Source organism: Populus alba, chromosome 1, assembly GCF_005239225.2.
Source record: "Populus alba chromosome 1, ASM523922v2, whole genome shotgun sequence".
NCBI lineage: Eukaryota > Viridiplantae > Streptophyta > Magnoliopsida > Malpighiales > Salicaceae > Populus > Populus alba.
Window position 1 is genome coordinate 29170080 of NC_133284.1, and position 13994 is coordinate 29184073.

Sequence of the window (13994 nt, forward strand, 5' to 3'; positions counted from 1 at the left end):
TGTCCCTGTTTATGAATTTTATGAGTTTTTTTAATTAAACTTGACTTTTTTATTGTCTATTTTTTTTCTCATATTGTTAAAAAATAATTTTAGAAAGAAAAAAAACCATGTTATTGAACTTTATGAAATAAAAAAAATAAAGGATATGGGGGGACCACTATTCACCCAATACCAATTGCACTATGGATTACAATACTAATTCACAATGGTTTCCTTTCTTTTTTCTTTTTCTTTCTTTTCTTTTTGAATTTTTGTTATGATTTTGTTTTCAAATCTATTTTTATTGATTTCATCTTTTAAAATTGAGATTGTTAAGAATTTAGCTTCTTAATTTGCTTCTTTTTTTTTTTTTTTTCTTTATATGAGGTTATCATGATTTACAGGTTTGCCAAGGTAATTTTGGTTGCCTCAATTTACGAGTTTAGTAAGTTATCTTTTTGTTTTAATTGAACTAAAATTTTTTTATAGTCAATTTTTTTCTCATATAGTTTTAAAAAAAATAGTTTTAAAGAAAAATCATGTTATTAAACATTATAACGTAACAAAAATTAAAGGGTGTGAGGAAACCATTGTTCACCCACACACAATGCACTGTGAATGACAATAGCAACCTACAATGTTTTGCTTTCTTTATTTTTTTCTTTATGTTTTTAAATTTTTTTCATGATTTTTTTTTCAAATTTGTCTTTGTCAATTTCATTTTTTTAATATTGAGATGGTTGAAAATTTGACTTCATAATTTGTTTCTTTTTATTTTACCTTTCTATAAGGTTAGTATGGTTTGCGGGTTTGTTAGGGTAAGCTGGGTTGTCCTAGTTTATGAGTTTGGTGGGGTGTTTTTTATTTATTTATTATTGAACTTGACTTTTTTATTATCAATATTTTTCTCATATAGTTAAAAAAATAGTTTCAGAAAAAAGTTATGTTATTAAACTTTATAAATTCCACAGACTTATTCACGGGTTTAGCTAGTTGACTTGATTCGTTGGTCTGACAAGTTTAATTTTTTAAAATTACTTTTTTTCCATACTTGGATATTGAATTAATTGAGAATTCAGTTTCATAAATAGTTTTGTTATGCCTTTTTATGAGGTTATTGTAATCTAAAAAAATCATGGTATTGGGTTAGTTTTTTTTTTCGTAATCATCTATTTTTTGTTATTATGTAATTAAATAAAAAAATTAATAAAAAAAAATTATAATCCTAGTAGAGTCCATAACTCAATTCATAGGTTTGGCGTACTAGCTCTTCATACCTGATTCAAAGGTTTGACAAGTTTAACCACCAATATGATATATTTTTTTTGTTTTTGATCTTTTAATTATTTTTAATTTATTCCTTTTCAATTTCATTATTTAATATTGGATTGGTTAGGAAATGAACTGTATTATTGATTTTTGTTTGCTTTCTAGGGATATTTGTCTCAAATAAAAGTCTATTTTTAGGTTGAGACTCAATTTTGTGAGCTTTTGTTTTTATCATATAATTCAATAAAAAATATAAAAATTTATGAAATCCAATAAAGTCCATAACCCAGGTCGTGCGAAGGGGAGGTCGATCCAATCTATCATTGTCTCAATATCTTTTTAAAAAACAATTATCACTTGAAGCTTTTTAAAAAACTAAATTATGTTTTTATCGATCAATTTAAATTAAACTAGCTCTCACACGATTTAATTAAAAAAGTTGAATTAGACGAAGAGTTGAGTCATGAGGTTTTAAAATTAACTCATTTGGTTAGGTTTAATAATATTATTAAAAAAAATTCCTCGTACTTTTAATATTGTTTTTACATTTAAAAAAAATATGATATTGACCCACGGCGAAGCGCAACTCAATACACTATTTTTTCTTATTTGTATGACTCGGTGATTCATGAAGGATTGAAAATAAAACTAATGAAATATCTATATTTTTGCACCAAAATGTTTGATATAGTACATATCAATTACCACGTCACTAGACTCCTATTTTTCATAGATCAAGTCACTATATAATTAGTTTTTTTAAAAGAATTGTGTCGTTCCATCTAATTTCATTAGTTTATTTGTCATATGTAGAACATTTATTTATTGAAACAAAAAAAAATTAAAATTCAAAGAGCAAGAAAAGCCTAAAAGAAAACACAGTTTATTTTTTGTTTTTAGACCTTAAAAAAAAAACAAATTCTTGTGTCATCGCTAAAATTTGAATTAATTTTCATCATATTACATCTAGATTAAAGATCTGAAATTATGTGTGTGTGTGTGTGTGTGTGTGTGTGTGTAAAGACAATAATACAATGATAAACATGTTATTTACCTAATTAGCCATTTAACGGAGGGAGATAAGATCACTCTTCATAAGGTTGAATCTTTGAATTCTTAAAAAATGGCTCATACTAGAGGACTAGGGTGAGGGTGTGTTAAGGGATGTATTATGCTTAAGATTTAGTAACGAAGGATAAGTATTGGTTTCGTGTGAGTCATGGGTTTTCAATTTAGCATGAGTTTGAACTTGATTGATGTACTTTCTAAGTTGGCAAAAACACAGTTGGAATGTTAGTAGATAGCTTTTATTTAGACAAATAGTTTGTGAGTTACAGTTACAGCAGTGTAGTTGGTTATTATGCCGGTTACGATAAGGCTTCATAGGGGAAATGGGTGTCCAAATCATGAGGGCATGGCTAAGATTGCTGTCAAAAACACTAAGATTATAGGATCATGAGCTAAAAGCACCAATTAGGTTCATGGGAAATAAGAAGGAGAAAATGCTCCACTACTTCTAAAAAATTAAGGATGGTAGTTGTATGCGTCGCAACCTCTCATACTTGTTTATAAATAAGCTTCGAAGGCCTTGATTGTATATGATGAAATCTTTATACATAGCACACATATTTGTATTATGTAAGTCCTATGTTTATGAGAATAATAAAGGATAGGATATTTTTTTGTATATGCTATGTGCTTTTCAATTTATTTACTTATGTTAATTCTTTACTTACAACAAGCCAATTATGGGAACCTTTTTGGGTGAGTGCAACAGATAGTTGTAGGATAACACGAGTGAAAAGGAGAGGCAATGCTTAGTTTAGTTGGGACTAGACTGCCATATAAGGCTAACTTTTAGGGTGAAAAATTTAACCTTGTAATAAATTATATCAAAGCTAAGTTGGTTCTAAGATCATGCAACCTAAAGTCATAAAATTTATTTGAGAATGGTTGATGCATCTTGAGACTTTGATAGGGTAAGTGAAAAATGCTTTATCATTGATTGATTGAGGGAAGCTACAGAAAGCGATGAAATGGCTGAAAGTTTGTATATCTCTCTTATGGCATAATCAAGTAAACAATTACAAGCTATCGAAGAACCATTTCCATTCTGAAATGGATAGTAACAAACACTCATATTAGGGCAAGCACATCTAAGCTTAAAGTACCTAAACCAAGGTCTTTCAATGGTGCAATAAGTTCCAAAAAACTTGAAAATTTCTTGTGGGACATAGAGCAATATTTTAGTGTTGCGAAGATCAACATGGATGAACAAGTGGATATCACCGTGATGTATCTCATAGGTGATGCTAAACTTTAATGGAGGAAGAGGACTTAAATGTTGGATGTCCAAAGATTAAGACATGGTATCGTCTAAAGCAAGAGCTAAAAAAGTAGTTCCTTTCAAACAACGCATCTTGGATTGTATAAGAGGAATTAAAGAAGATAAAACGTGATAGGCTAGTTCAGTAGTATGTTAAATCTTTTAGTTCTTTGATTTTTGATATCGATAATATGTTAAAAAAGGACAGGTTATTCAACTTTTATATTTGGACTATAACCTTAGGCACAAGCTAAACTAAGACGATAAAAGATAAAAAAGTTATCCTCTGTTATCATTATTGCAAATAGCTTGGTTGACTCTAAATCAAATACTAGATAGATCTATGTGTTAGCCTCCTTCAAATCTAAGAAAAAAGACAATGAGGAAAAGAAGAAGAAAAAGTTTGGTGGGGGTGCATCGAAGGCTATTATAAATAAGAGCATAGTTTAAGTTAATGGGTGCACAAGGTAAAGGTATTAAATTGAGCTTTGCTTGCTTCATTTGTGATGGTCCTCACTTTGTTAAGGAATGTCCAAAGAGGGAGAAGTTAAATGATATTCGAGTTGGAGATAACAATAATGATAAGAGGGTAGTTATGCATATCGATCATATATGTGTGTTCAACTGTCTAATAGCTGAAGCCATAGATACAACTGTTGAAACCAGTCTTATTAGTCAATACTTGGTGAGGATTGATGCGTTGTGAGAGGGAAAGTCAGGGGCATAAGATCTAATGTGTGTAGAGATCAGTGAAAATGAGTAACCAATTTTTGTCATGTTATTATCAGGTGCAACCTATACTTTCATAGCTGATCAATCGATGAAGGATCTTGGTTTGAGATTTAACAACATCCACACCTCCATGAATGCAATGAATTCTAAGGCAAAAAAGATTATAGGTATGTCCTATGATGTGTCAACTGTGTTGGATCAATAGAAAAGTAAGCAAGATATGTTGGTTGAGAGTTTATATGACTATGATATTATTATTGGTCTTGATTTCTTGAGAACAACCAATATAACTTTGATGTCATATCTTAACGGAGTTATGATTTTGAGTCTGCCTATTTTTTATCTCATGTTATAATGTCACAACGATAAATGCCATTAAATGTGGAAAAATCTTGATCTTGGCCATTGCTATTAAAAAGGCTTTACAAAAAGATTGGGAAGTGTTACTTATGGTTGTAGTAGATGAGAAAACCAACTGTTATGATGAGGTATCGAATGAAATTGCTCATATACTATAGAAATTTAAGGATGTGATGGCATCTCAACCGTTGAAAGAACTCTCACTAAGAAAAGCTATGGATCATCGCATTGAGTTGGTGTGAAGAGCAAACCCACCATCTCATTCTCCCCACTAAATACCACCTACAAAAATGGTGGAATTAAAAAAGTGGCTGGGAGAGTTAATTGATGATGACATGTCTTTCCTTTCAAGGCTCTTTACGGTGTTCCGTTTTGTTTCAAAAAAAGGTGGATGAGAGTCTTCGCATGTGTGTGAACTACCGAGCATTAAACAAGGTGACAATTAAAAATGAATATTTAGTTCCTTTGTTTCAAGATTTGATAGATAGGTTATGTGAATCTTCTAACTTTACAAAGTTGGACTTGCGATTCAGGTATTGGCAAGTAAGAATTGTTGAAGAGAGTGAGCATAAAATGATGTGTGTAATGGGGTATGGTGCATACGAATTCTTAGTTATGCCGTTTAGCTTAAAAAATGCTCCAAGAACATTAATCTAGTTTAGTGGTGGAGGCAATTGAAGTCAACATATAAGGAAGGTTTCTTTCAAGTATTTCTACTTTTTATATTATTGTTTTCTTTCTGAAAATAAAGGAAATGAAAAAGATCGAGACATGGGTTTTACAAAAAAATAAATAAATAATATATCTAATGGATTCCAAACAAAAAAATTTATGGTATTTAAAGAGTAGTGGATGATATCATATTAGTTACTCCATTTATCTTATATCATTTTTTATATATATAAATGTTAGATAATTGTTGATGATTAAATAAAATTTGCAGAGTTGCAACTTTTCAAACTTCAACCTCCATTCTTTCTATTCTTCAGCCTTTTCTTCTTTTTCATTGCCTTTGTTTTCTTAGCTTTTTTTGTCTCTTCATTAGCTTTAAATCTTTTTTGTCTAACAACAATATTAGTTAGCTTAAATTGTTTGTTGTAATTCAGACACTAATGTTGAAATCTCAAAAACCAAGTAGCCTGGGAATATGGTTCTCGAATTGGATAGTCAGTTAATCAATTGGTTCTACTAATTTCATCCATTATTCTTAGCCAAGGTGGTTGATAACTTATATTTAATGCTTGGTAGGCCAAGGTGACTTGTGGCTAATACCTACAAAAGGTTCCCTTTGGTAGAAGTAAGGACTTTTTGATGCTTAAATAAATATATTTTAATAGAAGAAATATAATAATATTACAGAGAAAGATGCTTTAAATATATATATATATATATATATATATATATATATTAAAGAACTCTAAAACGCGTGGGGAAAATACTGTAGCTTTCCCCACGGTTTTCTCCGCCAAAACATATATTGTCTCTGCTGTTGAATATCTTGCTCACTTTCCCATAAAATATATTACCACTGAACAAGTTTGAAAAAAACGATATTATGATTACAATGTCTTAAATGCTTTGAAAAATCAGACTGAAAGAAACGACTGATTACAGTGTCTTTTTAATGTTGCATTAAATGCTTTCAGGTTTTATTTATATAAAGTAAAGCTGGCCAATCTTTTTGGTGGCGTTGGCATCATTATACATACATGCTGTTCGGTTTTCATTGTCACCTCTCCTCTTCCCCAGCCAAAAACCACGTTAGCAATCAACATCCACCGTTGTTTTTCTGCCTTCTCCAGTGGCTGCAGTGTATCACCAGCAGCTCCACCGTGCACCACCATCCTCACGATAAAACCAGCAACAGCAGCAAGCACCTCCCCCGGGCCAGGTAGCTTCTTCTCTTCTTGCTTATCCAGGCGAATCATGCATCTCTCAGCTCCGACCTCTATAGCAGAGTCGAAGTATAGCAAGTGACGAGCGAGAACAAAAGCATCACAGTTGTCCAGTAATCCATCCAAGCAGACCAATAGCCCAAGCCAAGGAGAGAACTCCGGACCCTATAACAGCTGTTATGATGTGAGCACTTGCAGTCCACACAGTTCCTGTTTAGAGAAACAACAAAAGAAAGACTCATGATAAAAAACACGACCATATGGCTAATATTTTTTCTTTTTCTTTCAGAGTTGTCCAGAATATTAAATAAAGAAGAGTAAAGTTACCAGTTTGTTTGGGGCGGCCATCATCATCAAACCACTCGGAACCACTTCGTCGATTGGTGTCAATTGAGACGCTGAAAACCTGGTGAGGGAGTTGGTTCTTTGCGGATGTGTTCTCACCCACTGCAGAATACATGAGTAATTAATTACCTGTTGCTTGCAATCTGCTTTGCCAAAGGAAATAGCCATTTCGTTAATTATTCTTTTCTGATAATTGTTAATTTTATCGATGATAAGAGATATTGCTACCGACCTCTGGCTCTTCCTTAACTGGTAGAACTTCTTGATCTGCAATACCCAAATCACCAAATTAGAGAACTTTCAGAAATGTCTTCATTTCTTTTGAACTAATATAGGAAAAGCAAGATTTCAGTTGGCTTACTCTTCCTGGTACTAAAGTGATTTCAGAGTATGATAGATCCATAGGTGTTGAGGTCACATGGACTCCGAAAAATGTTCCTTTGTTGCGATAGGTCATTCTCACAGTGGAGTTCACAGAGATCATATCAGTTGCCACTCCTGTTGAATCAGAACCAGCTTGGATTCTAAATTGCTCAAATGTAACACTCTGCAAGAGAATAAACCAATTAAAGCCAACCAATTTCCTCAATTGTAATAATTTTCGTGAGAAGAAATTAAAATATAATATACCTTCATTGTGATCTCGGGTTGCTGATGCTTGCTTGCCCCCCAGAGAATCAAAGAAAAAAACGAGAACAGGATTAAGAATCCAAGAACAAAAGCTAGGAAATAGCATTTACGAGGGAGACCCTTTCGACGCTCTTCATCATCAAGAAGTCCTTCTTCGATAGCATCACACTCCTTCCACTGCTTTTGTCCCTTTAGACCCCCTGTAGACGCATCATTTGGTGAGATCTTGTGCGATCCAGGTTTCAACGACCCAGAAAACCGGCTTGAAGAGGATTCACGTGAGTGGCGGCCAACAGAGGAGTGAGAATGAGGTGGGGATCCCATGGGGCTGAGTACAGGGGTGGAATGAAAAGATGTCGTCGTTTTCTCTCCATCGTGAGAGTCACGTGATGGGCTCTGAAGCAGTTTTCATCTATTTTTATACCATTAGATTTCTAAGGTTTTTGCCTTCCAGCACTGTAGCTTTCCCACGCAACCTTTTGTTTTTGTTTTATCCGTTCCCCTCATAACCTTTTAGTGTTTTCCACTTAGTTATTATTATATTATATCTATTATAGAAATTGAAAAGTGAAGATTGGTTCTGTAATGTATCGGTACAGAGGTTGAAAAGTGAAGATTGGTTCTGTAATATATCGGTGAAACAGTGTTTCACTATGCACACAGTGCACAGTGAAACTCTTAACCTTTTTTTTTTTTTAATTTTTTTTCCTGTTTTTATTTTTTTGTGTGTTTTTTATGCCTTTATGGGTTTTTTTTTTCTTTGTGTTTTTTTTTCTTTTAATGAATTTTCTTTTGTTTAATTTAGTTTGTTAATGTGAAAAAAAAAATTATTTAATTATCAAACTTTTATGACAAGAATCTCAGGTTTGACAGGTTAACCCATAAATTTTTTTGTTTTTTTTCCTTTTTACTCAATTTTTTTTGTTTAGTTTAGTTTCTTAATTTTTTTTTTTAAGTTGTTGATTTTTTTTTATTTAGTTATCAGACTTTCATGACGCGAATTCCAGGTTTGACGAGTTAACCTGATTTGATGGATTAACTCAGTTGATTCAGAATTTTTTTTTCTTCCTTTTTAATCAATTTTTTTTGTTTAGTTTAGTTTTTTAATTTTTTTTTTAACCTGTTGATTTTTTTTTCTATTTAGTTATCAAATTTTCATGACGCGAATTCCAGGTTCAGACTTTCCCCACGCCTTCTATGCATCAGTGAATGAAAGTGTTTTTTTTTTTTTTCACGCCTCACTATACTCATTATTAATATATTATTATATTATATTATTCCTAAGCATCAGTGAATGAAAGTGTTTTTTTTTTCACGCCTCACTTTACTCATTATTAATATATTATTATTATATTATATTATATTATATTATTTAACTGTCTTATTTTTTTTCGTTTTGAATTTTTTTTTGTTTTTTTAATGAATTTTTTTTGTTTGATTTAGTTTGTTGGTATTAAATTTTTTCTATTTAATTATCAAACTTTCATAACATGTATCCTGGCTTGACAGGTTAACTTGGTTTGATGTGTTGACCCAGTTAACTTTAGGTAAACCCGTTAATTTTTTTCATTTATTTAGTTATCAAACTTTCATGATGCGAATTCTAGATTTGACGGGTTAATCCAGTTAATTCATTTTTTTTTTTCTTCATTAGTTTTTTTTTCTGTTAGTTTTTTTTTTCTTTTTTTTCTTTTTAATCAATCTATTTAATTATCACACTTATATGACACAACCTTGCAGCCAGACCTACATCCAAGACTATTGGATCTGGTATTGCAGCCACCCCTACTTAAACTTGGGTCATGCAAGTTTAATTTTATTATTAATATTATAAATATTACTCTTAGGTCAGGCGTTGCAGCCAAACCATTAATTAAAAAAAAACAAAGAAAAAAAATCAACTAAAAGAGAAAAACTAATAAAGAAAAAGAAAAAGAAATTAAATTAATTGGGTTAACCCTTTAAACCAGGTTATCCCGTAAAACCTGGGATTTGCGTCATGAAAGTTTGATAACTAAATAGAATTTAATTTTTTTTAATGAATTTTTTTGTTTGATTTAGTTTGTTAATGTTAAATTTTTTTATTTAGTTATCAGATTTTCATGATACGGATCTCGAGTTTGATGGGTTGACCTGATTTGACGAGTTATTTTTTTCATTTAGTTTAGTTTGTTAAAGTTAATTTTTTTTCTATTTAATTATCAGACTTTCATACTTTCATGATACGTATCCTGAGCTTGACAGGTTAAATTGGTTTGATGGGTTAACCCAATTAATTCTGGGTAAACCCGTCATTATTTTTCTATTTAGTTATCAAACTTTCATTACGTGAATCTCAGGTTTTACGGGATAACCTGGTTTAAAGGGTTAACCCAATTAATTCATTTTTTTTTCTTTTTCTTCATTAGTTTTTTCCTTTCTGTTGATTTTTTTTCTTTGTTTTTTTTTAATTATTTTATTTAATTATCACACTTTTATAACACGACCTTATAGCCAGACCCACATGCAAAATTCTTGAGTCCGGTGTTGCAATTAGGCTCACTTAAACTTGGGTCATGCAAGTTTAATTTTATTATTAATATTATAAATATTACTTTTAGGTCAGGCGTTGCAGCCAAACCCAAGATTCTTGGGTATGGCCTTGCAAAAAAACCCAAGATTTTTAAATTTTTGTTTTTTTTTTATATTTTTATACCAAAAAAAATGACCCGCGGCATAGCGCGGGTACCAAGGCTAGTATATATATATATATATATATATATATATATATAGTAAAGAATGAAAATTATAAACCTTTATTCTAAAGATCTCGTGGTGTATTTATAGCCCGTGAGTTTTGTCATTTTGTGGAGAAAATGAGCTGGAGCGTAACTTCATCTTTGATATATTTTAAGTTGCATATATGAGTTATATTTCACTCTTTTTATCCAGCCATGATAGATTTAAGCCTACTACTCAAGACTAGGCTTGACACATTACTGAGCCCTCTAGGGGCTAGGCTTTACATGCTGCCAAACCCACCTGAAGTTGGGTTTGGTTAGTACTAGACCCAACATGCCTTCACCGGGACGTGTTTGGTGCTAGCACATGCCAGCCCAACACACTTGAGAATTCAAGAAAAATAATACCCATATATTTTTCTTGATCCGATATTTATTAATCAATATATATCAAGTGTGTTGGGCATAATCCGTACCAATATTTATTCTTCTTTTGTTATGTTATTTTGTCAACAAGTTAAGAGAAATCAGCTTAGGATCATTTCCTACAAATTTCTCTATTTCTCTCTCATTCTAAAAGGTGTTCTCAGCAAAAGAGCATTCAACACTATCGATAGCTTAAATTCCTGAACTTGAAGACTTTTATGATTAATTGATCATTTAAGCCTACTTAACATGACAATGCAACTCTCTGGTAATATGACCAAATTACTTCCATAACATTAAAGAAAATCATTATAAAAATGTTTGAATAACAATCAAATATACAAGACCTTCTACATCAAGAAAGAAGGAAAAAACCTGGAACTTGCAGATCATTTATATGAAAACCCTTGCTTGTAAATTTGCATCAGTTTCATGGTAAAATGCTTGTTGATCTTATGTGGGTTGCCAATATCAACTTGTTTCTTATCCACGTAAGCATTTTGACTTGAATAAATAGTTTAAAAAGTTATGGTATTTGTATTTGATAAATAATATTTTTTGAACTTTTAACTAATTAACATAGCTGTGACAGTGAAGAAGTAAAAAGAAGACGAGCTGATGGCGAGAAACGATACAAGAAAGAAGAGAGACCGCTAATGTCCTATTTTTTAACCTGCAAGGTTAAAATATACAAGGCCCATGCCTTTTTCTATATTAACCTAGGTTCTTAAGTTACAATTCGGCCTACATATATAACTATCTCTAGGTCTACTCTTTAAATATTCTGTTGTTATTATTAAGATATCGTCTTCGTGGTTTTTAAAAATTTTGAATTTTTTTTTATTTTTTTATTTTAAATTAATATTTGAGTGTTTTTTATATCGAATCAAAAATATATTTTAAAAAATAAAAAAATATATTAAAACACAATCGCTATCATACTATTAAATATTATTTAAATTACAACTTATCTTAGATATCCAAATCTCTTCGAGCTTTCTTATACCTCAAGTATGGGACACAATCTGTAATTCTGAATGCTTTAAAAGCATCGCATCATACTATTTTTTTAAATCTTTTTGGAGATGTACTTGGTAGTTTTTTCACTTCCAAATTATTGATATATAATAATCTTTTTGACCTGCTAAATCTATTTTACCCTTCCTAATAATGTTTTCTATTTTAATTCTACTTTATCTTTATACTAGATGTATATGTTTTAATTTTTAATTTCTATTATTCATAACATATTTACCCAAGTTCTGTAACCGTATCCAATTTTTTTATACTTCATCACCAAGTCCTGGTAAACTCAGAAACAAAAATTGAGACAATTATATATTTAAAAAAGTGAAAGAAATTTGATAGTCAGGTTAAATCTTGATTAATTTAATAATATAATAAAAAATATCAAGCAACAAAAAAATAAATTTTAAAAAAAATATTGCCTAGAGGAAAGCTATGAAAAAGAAAATAAAACAAAAAAAAAATCAATCATTGTTAAGCTTTCAAACCCGTAACCTAAGTTATCAAACTAGAAACATTATACATGAAAAAATCATGAAGCTTAATCCCTAAGAAATGAAACATTGAGGGATTTAATAAAAACAATTACCCAAAAAAGAAAAAAAAATAGCAATTAAGATTAAAATTAATAAATAAATAAATTAAAGGGCAACAAAAAATTTTAATTTTAGAGTTAAATTGTAAATAACATAAACATTAACAAAAGAAAAAAATAGAATAATGACCAAAATGAAAAAAAAAAAAACACTATAAACTTTGATTGAAGAGTGAAATTAAAAATAATAAAACTTTTATAAAAGAATCAAGTTGAAAACATCAATACATGATAAAAAAAAAAAAAAAAAACGAAACATGTAGAATTTTTCAACACAGTTTTAATATAAAAAAATTCCTAAATATAAATTGAAAAATTTATTCACGCGTCTAATTAAATAAATCAAGAAACATTGTGTAAACAAATTCTTAAAAAAGTTATTAACAATAAATAAAGATAAAATTGAAAAAACTAAGAGACAAATATAGATCAAGATATTTAATATCGCAATACATGTTGTTTATCTAGTTGTGTTTAAGGAATTTATTTGTTAAAATCAATTTATAATAGGAATCGATACACATAAGACTTATTGAATTAAATAAAATTAAAAAGATCATATACAAGGCTATACATAATAAAAATATTATAAAAAAAATAAAAATTTCTTATTTTTTAAAATAAATTTAATATATATGAAATATAAATAAATTTACACATGAATCATACTAATCCCTTAAAAAATTAAACTTGTTCAATATAATTAAAAGTAATCATTATTTAAAAATAGCTAAATAAGCAAAAAAAAAATCACAAAGTAAAATACAAACTTAAAAAATGTTTTTTAAAAGACATGTAAAAAAATATTTAAAGTAAAAAAAATCAAAAGAAAAAGAATGAGGTCAGACCAAACATCAAGCCCATTCATAAAAGGTTCGCGTACATGCTTTTATTTTATTTTTTGTAAGTTAATAGGGCCAACGGGATGTTATCCGCCCCAATTCAACTTAAAAAATAGACGACGTGTCTCTAGAATCTTCAAAATCCAATTTACCATAATGGCCAGAAAAACAAGGATGCTGAATTTTTCTTCTAATAACCTATTTTCAATCCATTTTTGCCCCAAACACCTAAAAAACATTCTGGAAACTTTGGTAAACCAACTTGTAACCTCTAAAACACAAAAACCCATCTCAAAACCCAAAATAAAAAACTTCATAAGCTCGTATTTGTTTTTTTTAAGCGCTTCAAGGTAAAAAAAACGAAATATCTAATTTGAACTCCCCTCACCACATGGGATTATTGGATATAAAAATCAATTGTTTTAGTGGCTAAAATCGTCATGACAACAATTTCCTTTCTCAAGGCTGGAATCCAACAAGCCTCTTTAACTTATCCCACCCAAAAGAAGACTAAAAATAATGAAAATAAAGTTAGGTATTAAAATTAATTTTCTAAAATCAACGGACCGATCACTTAATAGATAAAAAAGATGGGGGTTAAAATATACTTTTCAAATAAATTATAACACACCATTTATGTTACTTGTATTTTTTACTTCAATCTTCTGTTTTTCAATTCAACCGTTCCTACAAAAAAAAAAAAATGCAATCGGGGCTAATTTAAGGGCTTAATTGTGTAAAGCAATAATTTGAAGACCAAAATATATTGGGTAAGGATGAACAGTAAACAAAGTTATAATGTTTTCTCTGCACGCTTTATATTTTGTTAATACTTTTGGTGTGAGACAT